This window comes from Sarcophilus harrisii, chromosome 1 (genome assembly GCF_902635505.1).
Source record: "Sarcophilus harrisii chromosome 1, mSarHar1.11, whole genome shotgun sequence".
NCBI lineage: Eukaryota > Metazoa > Chordata > Mammalia > Dasyuromorphia > Dasyuridae > Sarcophilus > Sarcophilus harrisii.
The window spans coordinates 150,622,998-150,640,029 of NC_045426.1; the positions used below are offsets into that span (position 1 = coordinate 150,622,998).

The 17,032-nt window shown below is 36.2% G+C and overlaps 1 protein-coding gene and 1 long non-coding RNA gene across 2 annotated transcripts in view; one reads left to right on the forward strand and one right to left on the reverse strand.

Moving 5' to 3' along the window:
- ELOVL7 (ELOVL fatty acid elongase 7) overlaps nt 1-12,732 on the reverse strand; it is a 108,119-nt gene extending 95,387 nt beyond the window's left edge. Inside the window, exon 1 of the mRNA XM_031965375.1 lies at nt 12,562-12,732. The gene's annotated coding sequence lies outside the window, so the exon portion shown is untranslated. The remainder of the gene's footprint in view (nt 1-12,561) is intronic.
- Nucleotides 12,733-12,863: 131 nt separating this feature from the next.
- Nucleotides 12,864-17,032, forward strand: part of LOC116423232 — a 66,005-nt gene continuing 61,836 nt past the window's right edge. Inside the window, exon 1 of the long non-coding RNA XR_004233742.1 lies at nt 12,864-13,781. This is a non-coding gene — a long non-coding RNA (uncharacterized LOC116423232). The remainder of the gene's footprint in view (nt 13,782-17,032) is intronic.

The following is a 17,032-nucleotide window of genomic DNA, read 5'->3' on the forward strand; positions in this document are numbered from 1 at the left end:
TTCCCTTTGGATCTAAGTGCCTTTGGTGCCAGAGATAAACTAAATGCTACAGAATTTGAAACCAGCCCCTGGAAAGTAAGAACAAAAATATTAAAAGGGAAAAAGAGAACTACACCAACCAGTAACCAGCAACTTTAGACAACATTCTGCTTTTCAAAAGTAGTGTACTCTAATGAAAGAACTGGGTTATGGCAAAAGGAAATGCCTTTAAGAGCATAGATTGCACTAGGATGTCTTGGCCCAAATTCTGAAAGTCAGTGATGCTCTAAGATCTGAAAAATATTAACACTAGAATATCTGGTCCAGTGCCTTTGCTTTAGGATCCAGGAATATAAGGAAAAAAGAAATCAAGGAACTTCATTATGTGACCCAACGTCACAGAGAGGCAGAATCTGGATCAAAATCCAGACAGATTCAGGAGATCCTTCTTTAAATCCAAGATTCATGTTACAATCCAAGAAAGAATGCCACATGCATGTCAGTGTTTATATTGTGAGTCTGTGCATGTACCCACATATGTGGGTTTGTGTGAGTATATCTGTGAAAGTGTATATATGGGAAGATAAGTGTGTGTGTGTGTGTGTGTGTGTGTGTGTGTGTGTGTGTAAACAAAAAATGGAGGTTTTAGAAGAAAAACTCCTTTCTAAAGAATGATCAAGAAATAATGGAAAGAAATCAAATATATAAATCCATGAGATCTTTCCTTTAGAAAGTCAGTCCTTGACATATTTTTATCTACGCTGCAAATACTTCCATAACTCAGACTTCTTACTGTCATTTATTCAGCATGTAAGGCAAATGTGAGGAATGAATAAAACTATCTCAAAGGAACTTATAGCATTTTCTTCTAAATAAAAAGAATGTGTGTGTGTGTATTAAATGTTCCTCAAATTTTTTTTACATATATTGGTTAAATAAAAATAAGAGAAATAACGTGGGGTATGGCTTTGGTGGCAGGAAGACCCTAAATCCAGCCTGTGGTAATTACTAGTCATAGTAATTTGCACAGTGATTTGTACCCCGGGCAAATCATTTAACCTCTCCTTCCTAGACAATTCTCTGAGGCTCTAAGAGTTATAGATATGTTTCAGTAAAGAGAATTTCTATTGAGAGTTCCCTATACATTGCATATAATGCATATAATATGCATGTATATATTATATGGGTCTTTATATGCAAATATGTTTATAAAGAGAGGAAGAGAGAGAAAGACAGAAACAGACTCAGAGACAGGAGACAAAGAAAGAGAGACAAGGTGGGGGGGAGGAAGTGGGGACAGAGAGATGAAGGGGGAAAGAGAGAGAGAGAGAGAAAAAGAGAGAAAGAGAGAGAGAGAGAGAGATAGAGAAGGAAATGGAAAGAGAGGGGGGGAGGGAGAGAGAAAGGCGTGAGAGAGAAATGGTTTAGAGATAAAAAGAATTGGGAACATTTTAGAGAAGGATTGCAAGGTCAGTCACACATATTTAAATAAACAGTACATATTAGGCATGTATGGTGATGATTTGCATATAAGTACTAATTTATTGCAAAGTCTTAGCCTGAGGACCCAAGCTTTGGAGAAGCAAAAATTTCAAAGAAATATGTCAAGTCAAATGGTTATCACTTATACACTTATATACTTCTCATACATAGCATAGTATATAGTTTAACACTAACCATCACAAACCCTGTAAATTTGTTTCCTATACTTTATAACTCAAAGAATAGAAAAAATGTAAATATTTTTTATGTGTGAGTTTTGGTTTGTTTGGGTTCTCCCCATACACATTAGATATGAGCTTCTAAGATGATTTTAACTTAAACTGAATGAACACTACTAAGTTTTTGTTTAATTTCCATTTCTCCAAATACAATGAAATACATTTTGGAATAATACTTCTATCAGTGAAGAGAATGCATCCCAAGGACTTACTTTTTTAAAAACTTGTATTATCGAGAGTAGAAAGCATATAGAGGGAATAGAATTGCCAGACATATCAGAAATATATAATATAGAGATCATAGATTTATAGCTGAAAGAACCTGTGGTCCCTTATTTTAAAGATGAGGTCATTGAAGCTCAAAGATGTTACTTCTTGCCCAATATCACAAATGGGAGTCGAAGTAAAAGAAAAAGGATTTGAAACCAGATTGATTTTAAAATTGCTCTCAGGCTCCCAATCTAGCAGTCTTTCCACTACACTATCTCCAGCCTCTAGTCTTGGCACAGAAAGAAGGGAAGAGAGGCATTAAATAAACGTTCTCTCAATCAAACACCAGCTAGAAAGAGCAGGTTATATTTCTTCGCATTCTTAGAGGCCAATTGGTTGATTATTGTTTTTCGTTCTTGAAGGGTACCAAAATGACATCACTACATTAGAGTCAATTTACAGTGTGTCCTACTGCTCATGGCTAATCACACCAATATGAGTTTGGAATGCTGTACCACAGATTGGGCACAAATAATCCATGTGAACATTTGGAGTGAATTCTCTAAATGTGTTTTTATGTTTCTTTTGAGCTGCTTCAATTCTGCTTTGCTCATGCAGCACAACATCTTCTCTGATGAGGGCACATCATGCTAGGTGGTCCTGTGCCAATGTTTCCCATGTTACAAATCAGTTCTAAAGTTCTTTTTTTTTAATTATAATAACTTTTTATTGACAGAACCCATGCCAGGGTAATTTTTTACAACATTATCCCTTGTTGTTCCGATTTTTCCCCTCTCTCCCTCCACCCCCTCCCCTAGATGGCAAACAGTCCTATATATGTTGAATATGTCCTAGATACAATATATGTGTGCAGAACCAAACAGTTCTCTTGTTGCACAAGGAGAATTGGATTCAGAAGGTAAAAATAACCTGGGAAGAAAAACAAAAATGCAAACAGTTTACATTCATTTCCCAGTGTTCTTTCTTTGGCTGCAGTTGCTTCTGTCCATCATTGATCAATTGAGACTGAATTAGGTCTCTTTGTCAAAAAAAAAAATCTCCTTCCATCAGAATACATCTTCATATAGTATCATTGTTGAGGTATATAATGATCTCCTGGTTCTGCTCATTTCACTTAGCATCAGTTCATGTAAGTCTCTCCAAGCCTCTCTGTAGTCATCCTGCTGGTCATTTCTTACAGAACAATAATATTCCATAACATTCATATACCACAATTTACCCAACCATTCTCCAATTGATGGGCATCCATTCATTTTCCAGTTTCTAGCCACTACAAACAGGACTGCCACAAGTTCTAAAGTTCTTAAGAGAGATCTTGAAAGTGTCTGTGTATCACTTTTCTGACTATTTGTGAGCTCTTGCTTTGTATAAGTTCAACATAAAATAATCTTTTTGGTAAGTATATGTTTGGCATTTGAACAATGTCGTCAACCCAACAGTTCCATTATCTTGAACTAGATCTCTAACCACCATAACTGGTCTTGATCCCATTAATCCTTCTTAAGAGAAAGATGAGCCAACTGTGAAAATGGAGATATGGTCACTAGTTCCAGACTCCAAATTTCTATAATTCATCCCAAAATTGTTGAATCAAGTTTATCCTTAGGTCCATCTGAAGAACTGGAAGAGCATCATTTGAGAATATTTATATATGTGAAAGGCAGTTTGGTAAAGTACAGAGAGATCTGAATCAAAATGACCTATGCTCAAATTCTGATTCTGATGTAACTAGTTGTGTTTAAAAGTAAATAAAACTCTAATTTTTAAAAAAGAATTATTAGGGGCAACTAAGTGGCACAGGAGATAGAACACCAACTCTGGACTCAAGAGGGCCTGAATTCAAATCCAGTCTCAGACATATGACATTTACTAACTGTATAATCCTAGGCAAGTTACTTAACCCTGACTGCCTCTCTTCCCCTCCCTCCCATGAACAATTTCATTTCTTCTGTTCTCTCAGTCCTACTGTCTTTCAAACAATAAATACAAAATCTATCTTTGGAACCCTTTCCATTAATCCTTTGTAGAAAAATCAAGTCAACACCGATTTTTCCTCATTCATCATCTCCCATAATTTAGTATTAATATAACACATTTTGTCATTTAATTAAATTACTAAGACTTCTAGATATGGGACTACTTGTATCCCCAGTGAATAATAAAAGCTCAGATTTATAACATGGTCAATAATACTAATAGCTAGCATTTTAATTGCACTTTTAGGTTTGCAAAGCACTTTACAAATGTCTTGTTTTATCCCCTCATCCTGGGAGACAGATGCTATTCTTATCTCCATTTTATAGATGATGATTTACCTAATGTTACATATCTAGGAAATAATTAAATCCACATTTGAATTCAGACTCTAGGTCCATTCAGTTTAGTTAATAATCATTTAATAAGTGCCTACTATCAAATGAAATCATGTTTGTCTAGTGCTCACTACAGTGTCTATCACTTTGCAGATGATTAGTAAATGTTTCTTTCTCATTTGAGATATGTGTCAGGCATCATACTAAGTGCTGGGGATGTAAAGAAAAGGCAAAAAACAAACAAAACCATGCATGTGCCACATGCACACGCGTACACACACACACACACACACACACACACGTTTTGGTCAAGTAATTCAGTTCCCCAGATCATAGGGGAAATAACATGAAGACAACTAGGTACAACCGTAGGTACAGTATAAATAGGATATAATCAACAGAGAGAAGGTGCTAGAATTAAGAGGGATTGAGGAAAGGATTTTAACTGAGACTTGAAGGAAGTCAGTTAAATTAGGAGGTAGAGATGAGGAGGAACATTCCAGGCATGGGGGACATTATCATCCCCATTTCACAATTGAAGAAGCTGAGATTCAGAGAGATTAAGTGAATTTGTCAGTGTTACCCAGTTTATAACAGCTAGAGTCCAGACTCTACCTTCAGTGCTCTAGAACAATGGTGTACAGGGCAGTTCTACTATACTAGCTTACAAGATAATTAGGAATCATTTAACAAAACAAATAAAATAAAATATAGATAATGACATTATAGATAATATCTAAGTCAATATGTACCTGAATGTACAGGTTAATGGCCAAATTTCTACTTTGAGTTTGACACCATTTCTCTAGAAAAAACACATTGTAAAATTATTTTACACAGGTCACAGAGTCTAGGCAACAGAGTCCTAGACAAGCAGAACAAAACAAAGTGATAAAAAGCTAGTACCCACACAAAATACACATTACATGCAAAGGGACAAGATTTTTCCTGTCTCTGAAATCTTCCTGTCACTGCCAGTTATCACTTGTTGATATTCCAGATGCTTGGACTCATAACAATGTCTTTCTCTCTCTGACTCTACATGTCAAAAGTTGTCAAAACTTGACTCAAGAAGTTTTCCTCTTTCAAGTTATAGATGGTACTTAAAAGCAATAAGATAAATCCAGCCAACCAGTCTATTTCCATTAAACAGCTCCAAGCATCTACTCTCCAATGACCTTCCAACAATAAATATAAAGTCAGTCACTATCACCTTAAATGTTATAGTGCCTTCTAAAATTATCTCCAAGTTATCCTGTTTACATTAAATTGTGAACTCCCTGAAACTAGGGGGTGGGTTTTTTGGTAAGTGAGGGGGAATGGACTTGGCTTTTTTTCTCTTTTCCTTACTAGCCTCAACACCTAGCACAGCTATTGTTCAGTCAATCCCCTTTGGGAGGACAAAGAAACTGTAGCATTGCTTGTACACTGATTGACTTGACTAATTTCAATCAGTCTCATCAAGCTCTGCCCAAAGAAATGAGTCTTTCCTTATTGTATTCTGCTCTGCTTATTTCAAACAGCTAGGGTACTTCCCGCTCTTTCTATTTCCTTTCCTTCTCTCTTCATGTGGCTGCCACATCTTCCCTTGTGACTTCTTTGATCTGATTTCTAATGATTCAAATCAGGACCTCTTCATAAGTGGTGATCAATCTCTAACTGGAGATGAAAAGTTTCAAACCCACATTCTATCAGATATAAGAAATAATTATTAAACAGAAGTCCCCAAACATTTCTATTACCTGTATTTTCCTCAGTTATGCTCTTAAACCCTGAAAACCCAATCTTATATTAATAAACTAATGGAAAACAATGCAATGCAACCTTCATGCAATATTCATGCCATTGAAGCACACTTTTCCCATGATTTGTGGTTCTACTGAAGTATTTGTATCTAAGACACTGTTCTCTTTTAGTTGCTTCTAGTAAAGTTTCTCAAGCAAATGAGAAATGAACAGAACCAGAAGAATATTGTAAACAGTGATAGCAACATTGTTTTAAGAATGACTTTGAGTGAATAAATCATTTTGACTATTATAAATACCCAAATTAAGTATAAAGAACATATGAAGAAAGACACTGCAAACAGAGAAAGAGCTGACAAATAGAAGTATGTGTAGAATGATTACATATAATATCAATATATAATGATATATGTGTGTGCTTCAAAACCTGCATAAAAATTTACATCTGTAAGGAAGTATTACATTCTCAAACCTAAATAACTTTTCTTCTCCCTCAATACATTTCCTGGAGAAATTTGCCTTTCATCAGATATAAATGTTTTTGGAACACCAATTATTCAAGACCTTATAGATTTGGGGGATCAGAGAATCACAAAATAGGAGAGTGGACTAGATAGAAGTTCTGTCACCAGAAGGAACTTTGGGCATGTCCTCTATAAAATGACATGGACTAGACTTGATCTCTAAGGTCCTTTCTAGCCCTGATAATCTATGAATCTATCAATCTAGCCCAATGCAGGCAGGATGTGAGGCAATCTTGCTTAAATGATATGCTTCTATATGGCAGATCAGTATTTCCTTTTTTCCTCAGATAATTTATAGTATTGCCAAAAGAGTCAGAACACAACACTAAACAGCATCTGAAAATTACCAGATATAATGACATGCAATTGGCTGCTATTAAAAATCACTTGGGAAATAATAGTAGAAATACTTGGTGAAAGTTGTATTTGCAAAAGAGATTAAAATCAAAGATCAAGACCATGGAAAAAAGGAGATCACTCAAAGTCATTTTAGGGAATGTCTAGAAATTGAATTTGGCTGGAATAGAGAGAAGGAGAGTAAAATAAAGCTATAACAAGTAGATTACAGCCGTTTGGAGTATCTTATTAACAGACTAAGGAGTTTGTACTTTGCCTTACAGAAAACCCTTGTTACTGAATACATTTAATCAAGGGAATGACATGATTAGATCTGTACTCCTCGTAATCTTCCAAGATTATTTTGAAGTCTGTGTTATGATTAGATTGGAAGAGGCTAGCAAGTAGACCAATGAAGAGGTTATTAGAATATTTCAGAAAAAGAAAATTGGAGCATGAATTAGGATTATGACAGCATGACTGAAGAGTAGAGGATCTATGAAAGATGTGGAATAAACATGATTTAGACACTGATTTGATTCAAAAGCAAACGGAGATTGCAGATGATATGATGATATACTTAGAGAATCCTAGAAAATCATCCAAAAATCTACTGGAGAGAATTAACAGTGTTAGCAAAGTTGTAGGATATAAAATAAAACCACACAAATCATCAGCATTTCTATATATTACTAACAAAGCCCATCAGCAAGAGATAGAAAGAGAAATTCCATTTTAAATTACTGTAGACAAAATAAAATACTTGAGGGTTTAACGTGCCAGGACAAATCCAAGAATTATATGAATATAATTACAAAACATTTCTCATACAAATAAAGTCAGACTTAAACAATTGGGAAAATATCAATTGCTCATGGGTAGGGCTGAGCTAATATAATAAAAATAACAATTCTGTCTAAATTGGTCTACTTGTTCAGTGCCATACCAATCAAACTGCCAAAACATTATGTTAATAGAACTAGAAAAAAATAATAACAAAATTCATCTGGAAGAACAAAAGGTCAAGAATATCAAGGGAATTAATGAAAAAAAAATACAAAGGCTAAAGACTTAGTAGCACCAAACCTAAAACTATATTACAAAGCAACAGTCAAAAACCATTTGGTACTGGCTAAGAGTAGTACACTAATAGAGTAGTGGATCAGTGGAATAGATTAGATACACACAACAAAATAATCAGGGCCTAGAGCAATCTAGTATTTGATAAACCCCCAAACTCCAGCTTCTGGAATAAAAACTCATTATTTGAAAAAAAATTGCTGGAAAAACTGGAAAATAATATGTCAGGAAATAGGCATAGCTCTATATCTCACATCCCATACCAAAATAAGGTCAAAAATGGGTACATGATTTGGACATAAAGGATGATAGAAACAAATTAGGAGAACATTAGGAGAAATTAGGAATAATTTATCTATCAAATCTTTGGAGAAAGGAAGAATTTATGACTAAGAAATAAAGAATATTATGAAAGGCAAAATGGACAACTTTGAATACATTAAATTAAAAATTTGTTGCATAAACAAAACAAACATAAACAAGATTAAAAGGGAAGTACAAAACTGTGAAAAAATCTTTACAACTAGTATTTATGACAAAGGTCTCATTTCTACAATATATAAAGAATGGTGTCAAATTTATAAGAATTCAAATCATTCCCCAATTGATAAATGTTTAATGGATATGAACAGACAATTTTCAGAAGATGAAATTAAAGCCATCTGGTCATATGAAAAAATGCTCTAAATTACTATTAATTAGAGAAATATAAATTAAAACAATTCTGAGGCACACCTCACATCTCTCAGGTTGGCTAAGATGACAGGAAAAGATAATGACAAATGTTGGAGGCAATGTGGGAAAACTGGGCCACTAATACATGTTGATGGAGTTGTGAAATGATTCAACCATTCTGGAGAGCAATTTGGAACTATGTCCAAAGGTAATAAAACTGGACATAACTTTTGACCCAGCAGTGCCTTTCCTTGGTCTGTATCCCAAGGAAATCATAAAGGAGGGAAAAGGACCCACATGTGCAAAAATGTTTGTGGCAGCTCTTTTTGTGGCGGCAAAGAATTGGACAATGAGATGCCTATCAGGTGGGAAATGGCTGAAAAAGCTGTGGAATATGAAGGTAATATATTATTGTTATATTAAAAAATGAACAAGCTAATTTCAGAAAGACGTGGAAAGATTCACATGAACTGATATTCAAGGAAACAAGCAGAACCAGGAATATATTGTATAAAATAACATCAAGAATATGTGATGACGAAGTACGAAAGATTTGGTTCTTCTCAGCTCAGTGATCCACAGCAATCCCAAATGGACTTTGGACAGAAAAATAACATCTGCATCCAGAAAAAGAACTAAGAATATTGAATGTAAATCAACACATGTTATGTTCGCTTCTTTTTTTTTTTCCTGGTTTTCTTTTTTTAATCTCTCCCATGGTCTTTCTCTTTTGCTCTGATTTTTCTCTCCCAACATGATTCATAAAGCAATGTGTATTAAAAAATAAATAAATTCATTAGAGGGGGAAAAAGGAAAGCAAAGGGAGAGAGATGAGTCAAAGATGATTTGGAAATATGAAATCTGGGAGGATGGTGGGCAATGTCAGCTCTAGAAGCTGTTGGGATGTTGGGAGAAGAGAGAGATTTTGAAAGGAGCATTAGTTTTAGATGTGTTAATTTTGAGGTAGTATAAAACGAAAATATTGAACATACCAGTTGGAGATTCAGGAATGAAGTTGGAAGAGAGACCAGTATCCACCATACAAATCTGGGAATCTACTATATAAAAGCAATAATAGAAAGAATCCTCTTCATGCTCTCTCTTCTCCAGTCAAACTGGCTTGAGAAGCATCTCCAGTCTTTGTACTTTTATCCAAGCTATTCTCCTGCTTAGAATGCTATCCCACTTCACTTTTGCCTTCCTACATCTTAGGTTTTCTTCAAAACATTGCACAAGTACCACTTCGTATAGCAGGCTTCTCTTGATAACCCTAGTTATTAGCATTCTTTCTTTTTTGAATTAAAAAAAAAAGTATGTACCCTTGTTATTTACTTGTGAGCACATTAGATCTCACAAATAGAATATAAATTCCTTGAGGGCAGAAAGTCTTTAGCTTTTTATATCCAGCTCCTAACATGGTGCCTAGAACATGGTACATTTGAGAAGTGGTGAACCAAAAGGGAGTGGATAAAATTACCAAAGGAAAAAAAAGAGAGTTAAAAGTAGAATTTTTGAAAGACACCATAGTTAATTGGTGGAAGATGAAGCAGAAGGACATGTAAGAAAACCAGAAGACAGCAGTGTTAGAACAGTAAAGGAAGAAGAGGGTATCAAGAAAAAAGAAGAGGTTGTAGACAGTATTATAAGTCAGTTTGCCTGGAATGGAAGGTCCATATAAGAATGAAATGGGAGAGAAGGTAAGAAAGTTATGTTCCTTTGGACATGAAGCTGTGGCATTGGGACTTTATTCTGTAGGATGTAGAGATATTGAATTTCTTAATACAGGGGAGTTTCATGTACAAAACTGTTTTGCCAATAAAATTGCAGTGGTGGTTAGGACAGATTGGAAAGGAATACTACAATCTGGGAGAACAATTAGAACACTATTGAAATATTCAGCTTCAAGGTGATAAGAGTAGTAATAGAAGGAGGAGGAGTAGTAGAAAGGGGAAAAGTGAATGCAAGAGATTACAATGAAATCAGCAGAACTTAGAAAACTGGACATCAGGGATGGGAGTATGTAAAAATAAAGTAGTAGAAAAAGTCATAGCTGGCTTCAAAATTTCAAATGTTGGCAATTATGAGAATAATAAATAGTACCACTGAAAAAGTTTGAGTCCAGAGGGGAAACTTTCTTTGAGAGAAAAGGGCAAGTGAATTCTATTTCATAAAGTTTGACTATGAAATAATGGAATAATCCAAATGAAAATTTCTAGAAGACAATTCAAGATGCTGTGGGGTAATTCAGGAAGGAAATCAGGGCAGCAAAGTTAAACAAGGAGACTATCAAGAAGAGATAGTTGAAATCATGAACTTGGATGAGACCTTCATCAGAAAAGAACATATAAAGAGAAAAAGTTGTAGCAGAGGCCTTAGTCTTGGACTATATGCATTTAGGGAAGGCTGGGAGGAGGAAAAATGAGGCCAGGGAAAGAGACAGAATAAGAATATCAAAACCAGAGAGGGAATTAAAATGGTGTTTTTTTGAGAAACCACAAAAAAAGAAATCAAAGAAAGGAGAGTTAATGGTTTTTAAAACAGCAGGGAGGTGAAAAAAGAGGACTAACAAAAAGGCCACTTGATTTGGCAATAAGTAAGGTGACTGGTGACCTTGGAAAGAACAGTTTCATTAGGGTTGGAACAGGAAGCCAGACTTCAAGAGGACAAAGAAAGTATGTGTGAAGGAAATTAAAGTGAGCTTCACCTATAGAACATTATTTTTAAAGAAAGTTTGTAATAAATAAAAATTTGTATTATTCCGTTAGGGTTTACAAAGTAGTTCCCATCCATTTATCTCAAGGGATAAAGTAACAGAATGGAGCTTTAATGTGATAAGAAGAGCCCAGGAAAAATGTATATAAATGGAGACACCAACAAGTTTAGATCAGAGATAAAGGATCCAAAGGGGAGAAATACTTCTTTGGCGAAGAGGTCTTAAATAGTTCTGATTACTTGAATTATAAGCTTCTCAAAAATCGGTTGTATTTTTATATCCATTCCATTCTTTATCTAAGACAGTGCTCTGCACATAGCAGACACTTAACATTGAACAAAATAAAAGTTGGATGACTAGAAAGATACTTTTCCTTATCCAAGAACTTGGAAGGAAAAAAAGCAACAACTCTTTTCCCATTTCCCATTTCTGGCACGACCAGTTTTACAAGTAAAAACTACTACTCATCCTTCTCCCGTCAGCAAAAGCTACCAGTACAGGATGCAGTTCGGGGAGCCAAAGAAATAGTACACAGCGCCAAGTGCAACGCCCAAAGTGGATTCCGGGCTGCCAGAGCACAAAAAGACCAGGAAGGGCAAGGAAGCTAGGGAATTCTGAAAATCCAAAGAGCTAAACCTTGTAGGCAAAAATGAGGGCAAGAATGTGACCGTCACACGGTCAAATCAGGATGACCTCTGTACTTCAAGGGCAGATCCCCGCTGAGCACCTTTTCTCTCCAGGGACCCCACGCGGTTGGAAGCCTAGTGTAGGGCGCCGTGCGGGGGCACTCCATAGAGAGCGAAACCTGCCATCCCGGAACCGAGAGAACTTCCTACTAGTTCTCCTCCCTCGGAGGTGGTCTACAACATCAATCTGTCAATTGATTCCCTTGAGACAGAAGAAGAGGAGGAAGAGAAGAGAGCTGGTGTGCATCACATTTCGGTTTGTCTCCCGGCCCCCCCAACCCCCCAACTCCACCCTATTAAGAGCAGCACTACGGGATCTACAGCTGAGAGAATGGCCTCCTTTCTCATTTCAAATCCCTATTAAAAGGTCGTTCCCATCGTGATGCGGGGGCTCCATTCCTATTTACCCCGAAATCCAGGCATCTCAATCTCAGAACACCTGGATTCTCAAGAGCTTTCAGGTTCCCCTAGATTACTCTGTTCTCCTCTTCTCCCGATACCTCGCCCAGGTCCCAAACCTTGGAGAGAGATTCCACTCCAAACAAAGTTCGTTTCTCACCGAGGGAGAGTAGCACTCACGGGCTGGCGCAGGGTGGAGCGGAGCGGCGCGCAAAGGGAAAGACGCCTGGCCGAGCGTGAGTCTTGGGAACCGAGACAGAGCAGGAGGGAAGCGCAGCGGAGCGCACACCACTGGATTTAAGGGAGTTGTTCAGCCGATCTCCGCACAGCGGCCCCTACCGCCTTCGCAGAAGAGCAGCTAGGAAAAAAAGTAGAAAAAAGGGGAGGGGAAAAACCAGCCGAGGGAGTTACTTGCCCAGCTCTCCCGCCCACCCCGTAGCATGATTAGGGGGGCGGGGTAGCCCAGCCCAACCCACCCGGGCGCGGTCAGGTACTGAGAGAAAGAGAAAGAGAGATCCTGGGGGCCCCAGCTCAGAAGGGAACAGGCAGGGAGTGGGGCATCTGGCAGGCCGTCAGCTAGTCGACTGCAGCCAAGGAATATAGACAAGCCTCCTGGAACTTGAAGCCAAAGCTCTTCTGCTTCCCAGAACAGAACTGTAGGGAGAGGGAACAAACAGTTTCTGTTTAAAATATTAGGTTATGTATTAATAATATTTCTCCTGATCGATTTATCTATTCGCTTGTTTTGGACTAAAATGCCACCCACCATTTTGATATCTTCTGGATGCTTAGTCATCCCTTGTAAATGTGGATGACCTCAGATGTACAGTGTTAAGGGAATGTGGAATGGAAAGATCTGGCTGAATCCATTCATTCCTTTAACATGCTTATTTAGCATCTACTGCATCTTTCTAAGGCCTGAAACTACAAACAAACAAAAATTCCTGCTTTCAAGGGGCTTATTCTCTAAAGGGAGAAACATACATAAAAATAACCAGGGGATATAACATATAGATCTAAATCTATCTATATCCATATTATCGATCACAACATCTTTATCTGTCGATAGCCACAAATAGATTATAGGCATAGCTTATTAGATGGGTAGATACATCTATACATTATAGATATATAACGTATCTAGTTATTTTCATGATGTTTTCCCCCTCAAGAATAAAGATAAGTTTATGGATATAGATATAGATATAGATATGGAGATAAATATCTCATATATATAATATATGGGAGACACTATTAGCTATCTGGGACAAACTGGGAGAGATCTAGTGCTGAAGCTGAGATTTGAGCTGAGTCTTGAAAGAAGCCTGGAAGACTCAAAGGAAGAAGTAAAGAGAAGCATTCCAGAGACAAGGATGACAGGTCAGTACCAAGGCTCACAAGAATATTGATGGAACTGAAATGGGAACAGACAAAAGAAGGTCAATGTAGCTGGATCTTAGAGCTTTAAGGACAGGGTACAGTGTAATAAGACTGGAAAGAGAGAAAGGTTCCCTATCATAAAGAATATCTTTTAATTTTTTAAAAATAGATTTTATCAATTTTTTTACATTATCTAAATTTCCCCCTTATATCCTTCTCTCTCTCCCAGACATGTCTCATACAACAAAGAATTTTTTTCAATAGTTATTTTTCCAAATACATGCAAAGATAATTTTCAGCATTTACCTTTGCAAAACCTTATGTTCCAAATTTTTCTTCCTCCTTTCCTTCCATTCCCCCCCAACACAATATAGCAAGCAATCTGATATAGGTTAAATATATGCAATTCTTCTAAGATATTTCCATATTCATCATGCTTCACAAGAAAAAAATCAGATCAAAGGGGATAAAAAACACTAGAAAGAAAATAAAAGCAAACAACAAAGGTTAAAATACTATGCTTTGATATGTATTAAATCTCCATAAGAATTTTTTTAAAAGAAAAAAATTAGCAAAACTAATCCATATTTTTTCTAAATCCTACTATATGTAATGCTCTATACTCTTGGGCCCCTTACTCTACAAAGGAGTTAAGACAAAGTATATTCTTATACTTCTTCTCTGGTGTGTTTCTTTGTAATCTTGCAAAATTCATTTTCATTGTCTTTTAGTTTGTTTTTCTTTCTGTTTACATTGTTGCAATTGAAGTTGATAGAAAGTAGGACCTGAAGTCAGGAAGACTCAGCTTCCTGAGTTCAACTCTGGCCTCAGATACTTTTTAGCAGTATCACCCTTTAGAGGGCAAATTTCTTTACCCTGTTTGCCTCAATTTCTTCTTCAGTAGCAAACCTCTTCAGTATCTTTGCCAGGAAAATCCCAAATAAAGTCACAAAGAATTGGCCCAACTAAACAACAACAAATTATTGGATATATTGTTTCCTGACTCTGCTTATTTCACTTTGTTATGAAGACCTCTAAATGGCTAAATTTAGAGATTTAAAATTCACCATAACGGTAATAGGAACACTGTGAAGTTTACTGGAGGGGAGAAGGGTGACATGATCAGACCAATTCTTTGAAAACAAAAACCACTTTTGCCCTAAATGAATGGTGGATTGGATTGATGAGAAAACCTTGAAATAGGCAATACACAAAAGGGGTTATGAGAAACTAAATTCAGGTAATAGCTATGTGAATGAAGAGAATTTACATACAAAAAATGATGTGAAGATAAAATTATAAAATTTCGCAAATGATTGAATATGTGTGATGAGTGAGAGTGAGGTCTCAAGGATGACATAAAGTTTGCAAGCCTGGATGATTGAGAAAATGGTGGTACTCCCAATAGGTTTCTTTTCCCTCCCATTTATTTATTTGATTTTGATTTTTTTTAATTGCATGTAAAATAGTTTTCAGCTTTCACTTTAATAAGATTTTGTCCTCCCAAAGGTTTAAAGAGGGGAGGGTTTTGAGGGAAAAAATAATGAGTTCTGTTTTGGACATATTTCTATAGGACATCCTATTTGAGTTAGATAAAAGGCACTTTGGTCTTGCAGAACTGTGTACCCTGTTAGCAACTTGAATAATTGTTGATGACATTTACCTTAGGGCCCGTCAAAACACTTGATTGATTTTAATGAACCTCTCCTCTTAATGATTACAGTACTTGCCTATGTACTTCACATGATTATAGTGATTATAGTACTTGACGATTGTAGTACTTGGTCTTAACATTTGACATGTGCTAGCTTTTTACATACATATATATATTATATATATATACTTGTTCATATATCTCTATTAGGACATATACATACATGTATATATATGTATGTGTGTGTGTGTGTGTGTGTGTGTGTTTGCATTTGTGCTGCTCTATATTCTCTTACCTCTGCAAAGGAGTTAGAGAAAGAGATCTCATATTTCTTGGGGAGGGGAAGATGCTTATTTATAATTTCTCAACATTCACTTTTCTTTGTTCTGTAATATTTTTGTTCTATTTACCCATTTTCCTGGTCCTGATTATTTCATTTTTCACAATGATTTTTAAATATCAAACGAAGAAATACTAGAAGTATTGGAGAACTATTGGAATTTGCTGACTGATTAAGATGGGGCAAAACATACTAAGATTTAGTATGAATAAAGAAATACTAGAGAGGTATTGGAGAACTGTTGGAGTTTGCTGAGTGTTTGGGATGGGGCAAAACAGACTAAGGCTTTAATAAAGTCACTTTAGCAACTAGGTGAAGAATTGACTAGAATCAAAAGAACCCTGAAGTAGAGGATCCAGTTAAAAGATTATTGCAATAGGCCAGGCAAGAAGTTGTGCATGAACTAGGGCAGTAATTTTATGGGTGGAAAGCTTATGCTATGTCACATCGGTATGGTTACATACAGAATATATCATGAACATACAACTAGTAGATACATTGGTGACATTTAATTCATAAAGAATATATCATATTGTCAGCCTGTTCACTGGCCAAATAGTTCTCATAATTTTGTGGTGACTTGTTTCAATCAACTTTGACCCTTTATATCCTCAGATCCATTGTCTTTTTGTTTCAGTACTGGATCTGTGAATGGCCCAGGATGAATACCACTGGCTCCAACCCCTTAATGTTTCAAACTTTATGAGTAATTTCAGTTCCCTTAGAGATGTCACATCTGGATTGTAAGTAGGAATGGGATAGATAGTGAATTTAAACTTCTTTCTACAAAGACTACTTCCTACAAGCAGTCGTGACAAGTACCCCAGTTTCAAGAGGTGATTTCATTTTTATCCCCATCTTTATTTTGTTACTATTAAGTCATATGCTTTTCAGTTATAGCTAGTGGACTCCAAGAATATTCTTGGAGCTTGATTCCTCATGCCTCCCTTATTGGTTTCCAGAGAGTATAGCTAACTCCTTTGTGGGCTGCAGGTGGTTATGAGGCATTAGCTCTCTACGACCCAACTTTTCTCAGGTTCTATATTATAAACTGACAAATTGATCAATCTTTCAACTACTTGGTATGGAGTAATTCTTTAATGAACCATTATTTTATATTTGACCAACATCAAAATTCCAGAGCAGTACCATACTCCCAGCTGGAGTCTTTCACAGTGAAACGATTATATCATTTTTGGTTCCTCTTAGGGCTAAAACCTTCCTTTACTTGTAGAATGTTGATCTTTTAGCCTCAGT